The sequence below is a fragment of the Chrysochloris asiatica genome, unplaced genomic scaffold, assembly GCF_000296735.1.
Source record: "Chrysochloris asiatica unplaced genomic scaffold, ChrAsi1.0 scaffold00017, whole genome shotgun sequence".
NCBI lineage: Eukaryota > Metazoa > Chordata > Mammalia > Afrosoricida > Chrysochloridae > Chrysochloris > Chrysochloris asiatica.
Window position 1 is genome coordinate 28,898,190 of NW_006408535.1, and position 10,475 is coordinate 28,908,664.

Sequence of the window (10,475 nt, forward strand, 5' to 3'; positions counted from 1 at the left end):
TTCTGGCATAAGGGGGTCCCAGGTTTAAGAAGGGGATCCTCTAGAAACAGCAAGCAATGTGTAACAAAGATGGGATCGTTCCTAAGACCTCATGCAGAGTACCTGGTCACACTGAGCATATGTGTGCAGGTCTACACACGCACATATGTGCCACAGAAATGTGGGGACTCATGTGTTACAGTACGTCTATATGGGAGCCACACATAGAGGACCAGATCATGTTAATGTGTTAGTGTTGTGCGGGTGTGTGTGTGTGTGTGTATGGGTGTGTGTGTGTTGTGTTCATGCATGAGTGTTCTGAAAGTGACAGAGTATGTACAGGTAAGTATGTACTTGTATCTCTGCCTAAGATACAGAAATCTCAAGTGGGGAATATGTGTTTCTGATCATGTCTAAGGACAAGCAGGTTCCTTTTGGAGGGTAGGGAGGAGAGGTCAGAGAAAGATCATATAGGAAGCATGTATGTTTAAAGCTCATTCTGTGGAGGTCTGTAATGAACAACTACCCATGTTCAGGCATGTGGAGGTGCTTGTGTATACATACAGGAGTGGTGAATGTTGTAGGATGTTTGCATCCAACAGAAAGACCTCACACACAGGTGGGTATGGGTGTCTCAAGGCTTTATATACTAGCGAACATAGAGCAACATGAATCTATTTACTCATATTGAAATGTGCACATCTGTTTTTTAGGCCAATATGGCACACTGCTCAGGAAGCATGTGTGTGACAATGCATCAGGAAATAAGCGTGTCTTTGTGTGAGACATGTGGGTGAGCAGTAGTATGCGTGTTCATGAGAGGACATGTGGAGAGTATCTGGCTATGGGATGGGTGTGTCTATGAGACGATGCCTACACTGTCTCCTCTCTGAGAATGTCCACAGTGTCTAACACTAAAATAGGGACATGATGGGAAGGAACTGGCTTTGGAGTCATAAAGCTTGGATTCAAATCCTGGCTCTACCATGTATTGTCATATGCTCCTGGACAAGAAGTCACTTAACCTTGATCTCTTTATCTTGAGAATGGGATGACTCAGTAAGGTAACTGTACATCAAAGTGCTTTGTAGACTGTAAAGCACCAACCAGATGAGGCCATTAGTTGTTTCTCAGGTGGCTCAAAGAGAATGTCACTAGATGAGTATAGGTAAGGGTAGGTCCATCTCCCAGGAATAAGGGGGGTTAGGGTTTAGAGTTGACTTGACATCAAGAAACTGTTAGAACTAGTACTCAGCAGAAAGTATTTGGAATGCAGGAAAGCAGATGGAACCAGAGAAGTTGACCACCAATTCCAGTCTACTTTCAGGACTAAGGGGAAGGGGTGGGCGCTGAAGGACAGAGCCAAGAAAAAGCAGGCAGATGGCATTGGCCAAGTTGGTCCATAACCTGCTGATACTGCCTTCCCTCTTTCCAGGCCCCTTCAGACCAGGGTCCCTTTCCTCATCTGTAGACACATCTGAGAAACCAAGGTAAGAACAGCTGAAAATGGAGATGGAAGAATGTGAGGAGATTTGCACAATAGCCTCAAATCAAGGTTATAGATTTCTGGTTTCTTCCCTGTCTTGGGGAAAATGTCTAGACCATTAAGAACTCTTTACCTGTGATAAGGGAAGGCAGGGTCAGGGACAAATAAGGGTCAGAGAGGAATATAGTAGATTCTTGCCCCAACAAAAAGCCCAGGTACTCTTCCATTCCCTAGGAGAATTCCAATATGAAGACGTTAGCTGTTCTGACAGGGCTGCTAGGTCATTCTTCTGGTTAAGGGACAAGCTCAAAGAACAAGATACTTGCCAGTAACCCACCCTGACTCCTGAGAACTGTGCTAGGTTTTGGGAGCACACAGTGAAAGGGGTAATCCAGGGACAGGAAGAGGAGAGTGGGCAGAGGGAAAACATCTGGTTTCTTCTGCACACTGCAGATATAGTCATGGCAGATGCAGAGATGGCCGCATTTGGGGCTGCTGCACCCTTTCTGCGCAAATCAGAGAAGGAGCGACTGGAAGCCCAGACCAGGCCTTTTGACCTCAAGAAGGACGTCTTTGTGCCTGATGACAAAGAAGAGTTTGTCAAGGCCAAGATTGTGTCTCGAGAAGGTGGCAAAATCACTGCTGAGACTGAGAATGGCAAGGTAAGTGGCAGGGTTGGTGTGAGAAGCCGCCTGGAATACCCCTGCTCTTGGGATGGACAGAGGAGTACAACCAGGATTTATCACACACAGACATGAGGACAGATGGTTTTTTCCTTTGTGTAGAGATCTAAGCTCTCAGAAGGGCCCATCTCATTCCCAATATCCAGTCTATCATCTCTGTGAGATCCTGGTTTCTTGTCTCAATCACCACTGTCCTGCATGCCCATGTCCTGTAATTCTCTTGACTCCTATCCCTGAGAAATCTCTTCTCTGATGCCTACGGAGGGAGGAGGCAAAGGTTCAGGGTTGGCAGCATAGGCTAACAGTAGGGCTCGTGTGTGTGTGTGGGGGGGCTGTTGCAGGCGGTGACAGTGAAGGAAGATCAGGTGATGCAGCAGAACCCACCCAAGTTTGACAAGATTGAAGACATGGCTATGCTGACCTTCCTCCATGAGCCCGCCGTGCTCTACAACCTCAAGGAACGCTATGCCTCCTGGATGATCTATGTGAGTGCCAACATCTAGGATAGCCATCCCTCTGAATCTGGCAGCCCTGGTTTCTGCGTTTCCATCTCCAGGAGCCAAGAGTTTCTGTTTTCTGCATCTAAGCAGTATTTTCTAATCCTAGTCTCTATATCCTTGGCTCAATTCTAATACCCTGGAGCTGGCATTACTCAGATTTAGGGCAGTGGGAGATTTTTTTCCTTTTTCTTCTTCCTCTCCTGGAGTCTTTCTCTAACTCTAGAAACCACTATCCTTCCCTGGCAACTTGTTCCTCTTTTCTACCCCCAGACCTACTCAGGCCTCTTCTGTGTCACTGTCAACCCCTACAAGTGGCTTCCGGTGTACAATGCCGAGGTGGTGGCTGCCTACCGGGGCAAGAAGAGGAGTGAGGCACCACCCCACATCTTCTCCATCTCTGACAATGCTTATCAGTACATGCTGACAGGTAAGGAATCAAAGGAAGAGGTCTTCCAGAAGGACATCACTGAAACAAACATGTAGGCTTGTTCCCTTCTCCCTCCTGGAGGGCTCCAGAAGCTGGGAAGTCCCCAGAGACAAGTAGGGAGGTAGAAGGAAGAAAGATGAGGGCATCGTGTGCAGCTTCTCCCCATTTTCTCCCCACAGACAGAGAAAATCAGTCCATCCTGATCACGTGAGTTTATCTTCTGCTCTGTTTCCTTCCAAAATCTCCCTGACCCCAGCATCCAGCAAGGACCCCAGACCCATATGTATGGACCTACAGTCTTTGTTTCCCTGCCACCTGCATGCCCATCTCCCTTCTCTTTCTTTCCCCTTTTCTGTCTGCTTTTCATCTGTCGCTTACTTTTCTTTTTCTTTTTAAAAATGACTCATAGAAGATCTACTTAAGCAAAAATACATACAGTCATTATTGCTAGACTTAATATGAGATGTTAAATGTTCGATACAATTTTCCTTCCTAGATAAATTTTCTTTCCTGTCTCTGTCGGTTTTGAAAACATAATACCAGAAGAAAAGGGTACCGATGTCAAACACAGCTCCTAAGAGTGAAGTCTTGGGAGTGAATCTGAAACTGGGATAGATACTTGTTGATCTTGCATAGGTCCAGCAAGTCAAAGTAGAGTCTTCACTGAGCACTTGGTGTTTGGAGCTGTTGAACTAAAGCACATACTCCTGTTTAAGCTGGGGTCTTATGGTCAGGTGCTCAGTGTGGACCCGCTGATTCTTAGGAGATATGTTGTATTCGACTGAGTCAATGGTAGTAGGTAGGGTGGCCAGGTGAGAAAGTTTGTACTTTGGGAATGACATCTAGGATCTTTCCCTTATTTTTCCTCTCTCATTTCCTTCATCTGCTGTCCTCCAGTTCATCACTCCATAACCCCATTATTAATATGTTTTCTTCACCTCTCCATTTTTCCCTTCAGAAACCTTCCCCATTCTACTAGCCCATCTACTTCTTTTTCAAAACATTCCAGGCCCATCTTCTCCAACTGACCTTGCACAGGCTCAACCTACCCAAAACCAGCACCTTCTAGTAACCCTCCCGACCCTGTGGATGTTTGAAGACAGCTGTGTGTTTTGAGTATACATTACCTGGGAGCTTTCTGCTTCGGATTTCCCACTGTTGGGTCAAGACCAGGCATTTGCTCCTGACTTGGAAGTTTGTTGGTTTCTAGGAGTGTTTGTTCACTGTCTAATGAGTCTCTGATTGCCCCTACAGTGGAGAATCTGGGGCAGGAAAGACAGTCAACACTAAGAGGGTCATCCAGTACTTTGCTGTCATTGCTGCTATTGGGGACCGCAGCAAAAAAGACCAGACCCCAGGCAAGGTAAGTTTGCTGTCCTCCAAGGACCTGCACTGCAGAAAGGGAAGGGAGGCTTTCTCATCTGCCACTCCTCTTGACCTCTTCAGGGCACCCTGGAGGACCAGATCATCCAAGCCAACCCCGCCTTGGAGGCCTTTGGTAATGCCAAGACAGTCCGAAATGACAACTCCTCCCGATTTGTGAGTGATCTCTGACCTTGGGCTGGCCCAGGGATGGCCTCAAATATGGGTTTTCTTCCAAACTCATCACCACCGTCCTCCAACTCTGCAGGGAAAATTCATTCGAATTCACTTTGGGGCAACTGGAAAACTGGCATCTGCAGACATAGAGACCTGTGAGTACTGAGCTAGAACTCAGCCTAAGCTCACTTTCCTTCTCCATCACCTCAGTCTTAACCTCTCTCTCTCCCTCTCTTCCTTTCTCCCATTCTTCCTCCCTCATCTACTCACTTTTTCTGTTTCTCTCTCTCTTCCTCTTTTATCTCTATCTGCTTTATCACTCTCAGTCTTTCTTTCTTTCTCTCTCTGAGTCTCTGCCCCTCTGTCTTTGTGCATATATCTTAAGGTCTGTACATTTGTCTCTTTCAGAGACTTCCTCTGGGTCTTTCTCCATCTGTCTGCATGCCTATCTCTTTTCTTTGGTACTTTTCTCTTGGTCTCTATCTCCATAGCTATATGTGAGCTCTGTGTGTCTGTGTCTTTGTCTCTTCTTTTTCCTCTGACCTTTACTTGCTACATTTATCATTCATTTCCCTCTAATTCCTTGTACCTAAATCCTAACATTTTTTTCTCTCTCCTTTTCCCTCCCTGTTCACAGACCTTCTGGAAAAATCCAGAGTTATTTTTCAGCTGAAATCAAAAAAAGATTAAAAGATGTGAAACCAAATCAAGTCAAACAAAAAGCATAAGCAGCCGGGAGAGGCAGACCGAACAACGGAGACCAACTATCAACAACGCAACCTAAAGCTCAAACCAACTGCCAAACCAGGGTGGAACGTACAGCACCAATCCAACGGCAAGAGGAACGGCAGAAAGAGGGAGAAAAAAAGGAACAAGAGTAAACGAAGATACTACAGAACAGGAACTGAGACAGGAAGCCCCTGTGACAGCCACAGGCTCGGACCACATCCAACCATCAGCATCGCCCCCAAGACATCCCCCCAATCACAAACAACCCCTACCAACACACACTCAACACACAAGCAAACACCACAGAAGACCCAAGGCATGAAGCTAAAGAACTAAAGGCAAAAGATGAAAAGGGGCAAAACACAAGAAAAGGGAGCAGGCAAAAAGCCACCCAAAAGCACACAAACCCACCAAAGTAACAGAAACAAAGCAAAAACAAGAGAGCAATGTTCAAACTCGCAGGGCCCAAGAATCAGCAACTCCAGAAAAACAGAGACCATCAGGTAGGGAGAGCCAAGACACGAAGGCCAAGCGACATAGAGGGACAAAGAAAAGACAAGGACAACAAACGACAAAACCCAACAAACAAAACAAGCACCACACGAAAAGAAACGGAATAACGCACGTCGCCAGAGCACAACCCCTGTGAAGAAAAGAACCAGACAAGAAAGAAAGGCCAAAGAAAAAAGACAGGTAAAGAACCCCGAAGAAGAGCAACCAAAGGAAACATAAAAGAAAAACCTAGAAAAGCCCCTCAAAACAAAAAGACAAAACCGAGACCAAAACGCAGCAGACCACCAAACTTAAAAACATGTTTGACAGTAAACCAATGAAAATCCAAATACCAGAGCACACAGGAATTAAGAAAACAAAATCCATAAGGGATCGGCAGCAACCTACGGACCCTTAACGTACAAAACACCAAAAAGAGGGAACACCTGCACAAAGAGTACAACAGATCCACTGCGCGACAAGACACAAGAAAAGAACACCAGCAAAAAACAGACAAGCCCCACCACCAAATCCCGAAACAGAAAAGATAAACAAAACCAGCAAGAGGAGCAACCAGAACCAGAGCAAACCGAAGGGAGGAACCAACCAAGAGACGCCAGCCACGCACAAACCAAGAGCCAAAGCAGCAGAACAGTCATACAAGAACCAACACTGGACAAAGGACCCCAAGAGCCAGACAAGGCCGCCAACCGCACACAAATGAACTCAGCGGACCCGCCCAAGCCACGGCGCCATCCCAGGGTGAAAGAAAGAAAGGAAGACCTAACCAAGGGGAAAAATGACCACAAAGAGCAGCAAACGAAAAAGAAAAAGGGCTCAAGACCGCCGTAACAGAACTACAAAATGCACACAACCCAGCCTACCTCACCCCGCGGAACCCAAACCACCCCCTCAACGGCCAGGGGCAACATCCCATGAAAGCACGCAACAAATAAGTCAACAAGAAGAAGAGCAACCAGAAGGTGAACCACACAAACGCCACACTGGAAAACAAACAGCAACACAAAAACTTCAAAGGAATCCTCAAAAGGACCAACGCCAAAATGGAGAACAAGAAGCAACGACAACACGGAATAGGAAGAAAAAAAATTAATGCATTCAAAAACTCAAAAACCAGTTACGGAAACCCAAAGAGCCAGAAGAAAAACAGCAAGCAAGAAGCAGCCAGCATCACACGGACAAAGGGACACAAGCACCGACACCAGCACACCTTTCAACCCGACATAGAACCGGACAAGGCAGACGATCAACCAGACACAGCCACTGGCCAAACACACAAACAGCCACAGACCCGGGCGGCCACTAAAGGCCCGAACAGCCCGAAAAGCCCACTTCTCCTGCAGTTTAACAGCTTTGAGCAGCTCTGCATCAACTTCACCAATGAGAAGCTGCAGCAATTCTTCAACCACCACATGTTCGTGCTAGAACAGGAAGAGTACAAGAAGGAGGGCATTGAGTGGGAGTTCATCGACTTTGGCATGGACCTGCAGGCCTGCATTGACCTCATCGAGAAGGTGCCACCTTGGCCCTACCACCTATGTCCCTTTTTTCTGCCATCTCAACATGACAGCCCTGTACCTTATGCATTCAGGAAACTAGACTCCCTAGAATCTTAAACCTCTTTCAGGTCCATATTCTACCCACTGTGAAGTCATCGATATAGCCAGGACAAATCCCTTCCTTCTTTCCATAGAACATAGCACCTAGTCTCTTACCTCTAAGATCCTAGTGTCTTAAGAGTGGGATTGTAATAAAAAAAGAGAACTTTGGATATAAGGAACATCCTTCATAGAAAAATCTGAGGCTGAAACAAGAGATGTTTGGTTTTCCATCCCCTTGCCATGGAATGCCTTTCTCCCTGGTTACTAAGACAGAGGCCATCTTCAGCCCCTGTTGCCTGTAGGCATTCCTCAGAAGAGATAAGGAAGAACATTGGTGAGGTGTTCTCCCTTGTGCCAGTGCTGACTTACTCTCAGTGTTCCTTTGCTCTTTGCTGACACACATCAGAGCCTTGAATAACTGAGCCTCATAAGCTCAGTCACTGTTCTCCAGAAAACAGGAGATTCCCCACAAGCTATAAGTCATTATCAAAGGATTCTTAGCCAGGGTACTGGTCTCCTAGAGACCTCTGAATCACCTGAAGTTATATGGAAAAGAGTGTGTGTACCTATGTATGTCGGTGCATTTTTTGAGGGAAGACAGTACTGGCATCATCAAATTCTCAAAAGGATTCCTGCCCCAAAGATAGTCAAGAACCATTGCATTTTCTATAGTATAATTTTGTACAGAGTTTTGCAGAGCCTCACCCCTCTAACCATTTATGGAAGAATTGTTACTGCTGTTATAGTGAGTGATACCTGCAGTCTGGTCTGTACCTGTAGTCTGATGTCTCTGACACACATCTGTCCCTGTCCTTACCCCCATCTGGGGTGGTAAGCCATCCAGGAAGAAACTATATAGTAAGCTTGAGGGTGATTGAAAATACATGGTTCCTTGCTGGTTCAACCAGGGCAGAAAGAGGTTCTGTAAATCAGACCTGGATGCAATTGGCTGTAGGTTCATTTCAGGAACCTATCTTGGACAAAGAGAAATCAGCACAGGCTCCCTTTGGCCAGCCTTCAATACTCAAATCTTTCCTCTGACAGAGTGTGGAGCCCTGTGGAAGCCTGAGAATGCACTCAGTAATGCTAACTCCACCTCCCACATCTTTCCCTCAGCCCATGGGCATCATGTCCATCCTAGAAGAGGAGTGCATGTTCCCCAAGGCTTCGGACATGACCTTCAAGGCCAAGCTGTACGACAACCACCTGGGCAAGTCCAACAACTTCCAGAAGCCACGCAATGTCAAGGGGAAACAGGAAGCCCACTTCTCATTGGTGCACTATGCTGGCACCGTGGACTACAATATCCTGGGCTGGCTAGAGAAGAATAAAGACCCACTCAATGAGACGGTGGTGGGCTTGTACCAGAAGTCCTCACTCAAGCTCATGGCTACACTCTTTTCCTCTTATGCTGCTGCTGATGCTGGTAAGTGGGCAGCCCCTGCACGAGGAAAGGGTTTTTAAAGGCATAAGGGCTCAGGGTCTGTCTGCTTCCAAACATACAACTCTCAAGACAGGGGAGCCCATAAATCAAAGGAGATGAGTCAGGAATGCCCACAGTCCATATGTTCTATAATGTACCCGTTACAATTTCTATTTTGTATCATAGATTATTGATGTATATTTCTTTTTTTTTAATGTTTTATTGTGAATTATGTGATAGTTTACATGGGAGAACATTAGTTTTACATTCATCCTATCCTATATGAAGTATACTTCTTGTGTCTCCTCAAGACTTGTAAGCAGTTAGAGACCAGTGAGGGTGACACACGCATCATTGTACTGTTCCCAAAATAGAGTCGTACACACAGGAGGACTCAATAATCATTACATTAAGAGAGTCACTGAATAAATGGTAGAGTAAAGGAGAAAAGGTGTGGATTGACATGAGGAAAAGGAAGTGCAAGACGACAGAAAGTGGAAAGATAGATGAAGAAAGTATGGGATGGGGCACTGATATTATTTCAGTGTCTACTACATATCAAGCACTGGAAAGATACCGTCCATGAATACTCTTACTGAACCCTCTCTACAACATTTAGAAGTAGTCCCTATCATCCTCATAAAGAAAAAAAAAAAACCCAACCTGAGACTTGGAGAGTAAGTTGCCCAAGGTCATGTAGTCAGTGAGTGGCAGAGCCAAAACCCCACCCAAAGGCTCCTCTGGTCTCAAGATTTTTGTTCATCATTCCTTCTCTTGTTATTAGCAGATAGTGGCAAAGGCAAAGGAGGCAAGAAAAAGGGTTCATCCTTTCAGACTGTGTCGGCTCTCCACCGGGTAAGAAGGATCCCAAAATGCCAGGAGAGGCACCATCCCAGAGCCTGTTGGATATATCATCCTAACCTGAGATTGGGGAGGAAAAGGGGGAAAGAAACTAGCGTGACATGGTCATTATGGCAACATAAATTCTACACAAGTGTGAACTTTGAGTCAACTCCCTGTCCCTTTGGAGGTTCTGGTCCCTCTGACATGATGGTCCTTCTGTCTCCTGACTCCCCACCCCCACCCATCCCCAGGAGAATTTGAACAAGCTAATGGCCAACTTGAAGACCACTCACCCTCACTTTGTGCGCTGCATCATCCCCAATGAACGGAAGGCTCCTGGTGAGTGATGGAGAAGGGTTTAGGCTGGGGAGAATGCTTGGCTTTCACTTGGCCTAAAGCTAATCTCTCTTCTTTTCCCTCCTGCCACAGGGGTGATGGACAACCCCCTGGTCATGCACCAGCTGCGCTGCAATGGAGTGCTGGAGGGCATCCGCATCTGCAGGAAGGGTTTCCCCAACCGCATCCTATACGGAGACTTCCGGCAGAGGTGGGTATGAGGGACCACCCCAAGAGTTGGAGCCTGGGCAGCCTTGGTGGGGAACGGAGTCTGCAGGTGGCCCTGGAATTCTATGGGCAGAGTGGATCCATGCAGAGCATGAAGGACTGAGCACTTCTCTCCCCAGGTATCGCATCCTGAACCCAGCTGCTATCCCAGAGGGGCAGTTTATTGACAGCAGGAAGGGAGCAGAGAA

At 46.5% G+C, this 10,475-nt stretch overlaps 1 pseudogene; it reads left to right on the plus strand.

Annotated features, from left to right (window-relative positions):
- The first annotated feature begins 1,926 nt into the window (after window positions 1–1,926).
- LOC102813980 overlaps window positions 1,927–10,475 on the plus strand; it is a 38,905-nt pseudogene continuing 30,356 nt past the window's right edge.